Here is a 3,585-nt window from a genome sequence, read left to right as displayed (position 1 = left end):
ATAAAAATAGTCATACTAATTTTCTGTTTTGAAGTGCCCATAAAAATTAGTTCTATTCTATTTATGGACACTATCCCACAATATATTACCCCTTCATATATTAACTTATTTACCTATTCTACAAAATGGTGGGACCCTCTCTCCACTCATAATATAATTAATTATCATTATTAATACTCCCTCTGTCCCGGTCCAATAGTCCCATTTCTTTTGGAGACGGAGATTAAGAAACTTGCTTTTGAGTGTAAAAGTGTGTAAATGTGTGTGGGACCATATTGTTTATAGTGTAAAATCATTACCAAAAATAGAAACAGGACTATTGGAGTGGGACATCCCGAAAAGAAAAACAGGACTATTAGAGTGGGACGGAGGGAGTACTACTTTTAAGATGAAACCATTTCTCCACTTATAATATACTTAATCATTTTTATTAAAACTCGTGTCACTCCCTCCTATGACTATTTTTGTAGGACGGAGTAACTTCCAATTTAAAATAATTAAAAAAATTAAAATAAAGTTATTGTGTTTATAATGTGTACGAAACAAGAGAAGAAATCTAACTAAATATCCCAATATCATTTTTCTCCATTTTTTTACTCATTTGATCAACATTGTGGCACAAATACTGTCGTCAATCGAAATGTTTATTTTAAGCTCATCCTATTATTAAATTATGAATTTGTCCATGTATTTATAGCCATTATATTATATTTAATATATCAACCTAGTTATACATTCTATCACATATGGTCTACCACTTCACTTATAATACACTCAATTAATGTGAATCTTTTTCTTTATTTACAATAGAGACAACTATAATTATTAAAACATCGTGGTATATGCTTTTAAGATTATTTTTATAGCATGAAAAGTATAGTAATCCGCTCTTTAAGTTGTATTAGAAATCAGTAATGGGATAATTACTTATTGCATCTTTCAGTAACTGAAAAATTAAGTAATTATTTATACTTGAATTCAGCTTATGATTCTGAATCATATGTCAATAGAGGCAGAGATTTTTATTTAATTATGCCTTTTCGCTTCACGTGAGATAACCGCGATATGAATTATTGAGGCAAAGTCATGCTATATATTTATTTAGATAGAAATATTATTTCTATTTATTACTCCCTTCGTCCTATTGATAATGACTCATTGTTGTTCGATACAATTATTAAGAAGAAGAGTGATTAAAGGATAAAAGTGATAGAAAATGGTGGAGCCCACAAATTTTTGTGAGAGAAGATGTTTCCTTTTTAGAATAGGTCATTATCAATGGGGCAGACGAAAAAGAAAAGTGAGCCATTATCAATGGGACGGAGGGCGTATTATTCTACTTCATACCTTCCTAATACACCACCATCTAGTACAAAAAGAAAAAAAGAAGAAAGAAAAGGAAAGGGACGTGTGTGTGTGCGCGCGCGCACGTGCGCGTGTGCAAGGAGCAGCTGCAGCAACAACTCCCAACCTTTCCTCTGCACCTGCACTCCTTTATCCTCTGCAGCTACAACAACCAATCATACACCTAGGGAGTCTTTCAGCCACCCTATGACAGCCCCCATCTTTTCAGCCAACCACCACCTCCGAGCCTTTAAGATTGCAGTCAACAAACTCCCTTATTCATTCTTTATTTACCAGCAATCAAATGGAGTAAATTGATGATTTTCCAACTACCATGTTTCAAAATAGGTAAACCTTGGCTTAATCTCCTCCATTCTTCCATTATTCAACCTGCATTTATTGAGAGGAACAAACATGATTCTATTTCAATTTTCAACCGCTAATACCACAACAACAACCAACCAACACCGAACATCATTTAAGGTATATCACTATCTCAGTTACTCCCTTTCCATACATGCTTCGCACAACCACAAAACATGTTCAGTTTAAGAACTACAACGAATAGGAAAATGGGTATGATAATATTATTCTTATAGAATTCTGTAGCAACAATAGACTTTGCAGACACACAGAAAATGGGAATCACTTTAGCTCATACTTATATGAACGCAATACAGATAGATAGGGCAGATTCACTGTTATGATTTAAAGAATTTGGTGCCTAAATTTACCACAAACCAATGTTTTTAACAAAAGCATACAAATTATATAAAAAAATAATTCATAATCCATAAGTTAAATTTTCATGTGTCGACAATAATTTTACTAACATTATTGTCAACAAACAATGGAATATTAAAAGAGCACCAGAAATAGTTTGTGAAGATTCATCCAACGTGATAAATTTGCAGTTATCTTAATGACGGTAAATCACTATGATGAAAACATTACAATTTACAACATAGGCTACTGCTACTATATTCTAACCGTATAGATCATCAAATCTATCCTAGGTTGAATACACATATATAACTAATCTAAGTCTAGATTAGTCAACCATCATAACAAAAATGAGAACAGTTTAACAGACATAACTTTGCCTAAGGTATTATCTAACACATTACAATTACTCTAAGAATAATCAAATAAGACTACCTACACTTGTGTTTATCCTACTTCACAGATTCCACAATCTGTTCGAACTCGCAACACCTCTGTCAGAAGACGAAGTTGCTAACACAGGTAGGCAGAATGATGAATTTGAAGGAGCCATTTAATTTGCAGCAAATTAAAGTTCTGAATCTCTAATGTGCATAACCTCGTAAAAGAGGTATTCTCAGGTATTTATAGGCATTCCACTTATCGTGGTCTTCATGGAGTTTCAGATGCATTTAGTGGAGATAACTTCATGTGGTAGTTATCACCATGATCTCCATAACCACCGTTGCCCACTCATTTAAAACCCGTTCCTCCCTTTTATTGTATAGCCTATAGGAACGACATGTATATATATACAAAATACAAAGGAAGATTAAACTGAGTAAATGGGAAGTGATTAATCTGCATGGATAAAGTAAATAACTGTTTTCATGTTTGTTAGATAACCATCAACTAACAAACAACAACCTCTTTTGGTAACATACCATCACCATTTGTTAGTAACACACCAACTAAAAGTGAAAGTAACTAACACTAATCATCATAGTTCAGTTCACATATTTCCCCCTGAATATGATAACTCCCCCTGAATCTTTTGAAGATCGGCTGAAGACCAAGATCTTCTAATGATTTTTGGGAACATCATCAATACATATTATGTCACACACATAGAAAGGCAATCATAAACATATATGACAAACATATGGCAAATATAATCATACGCACATATAATTAAAGATCATACATGGTCAGGCACGACCATGTTAAAAACAGATTGATGTTTGAGAAAAGACCAACAACATCCAATCTTTTTTATACTCCTTTCATCCCAACTTTTAGTATCCATTTGAGAGTGACACTAGTTTGTATAAAGTAGCTGGGTGTGTTGTGAGTAGAATAAGGGTCCCACCTTTTATGTGAGTGTTAAAATAATTAAAGTGAAGCAAGAGTCACATCTACTTTTACTAAATGGATACCAAAATATGGGACGGCCAAAAAAAAAAGGTGGATATTAAAAGCTGGAACGAAGGGAGTAGTATATATAACAAAAGGTGGCAAAGAAATACTATATCAATTTTT

This window comes from Salvia miltiorrhiza, chromosome 2, assembly GCF_028751815.1.
Source record: "Salvia miltiorrhiza cultivar Shanhuang (shh) chromosome 2, IMPLAD_Smil_shh, whole genome shotgun sequence".
Classification (NCBI taxonomy): domain Eukaryota; kingdom Viridiplantae; phylum Streptophyta; class Magnoliopsida; order Lamiales; family Lamiaceae; genus Salvia; species Salvia miltiorrhiza.
Note: the sequence above shows the minus strand (reverse complement) of the source record.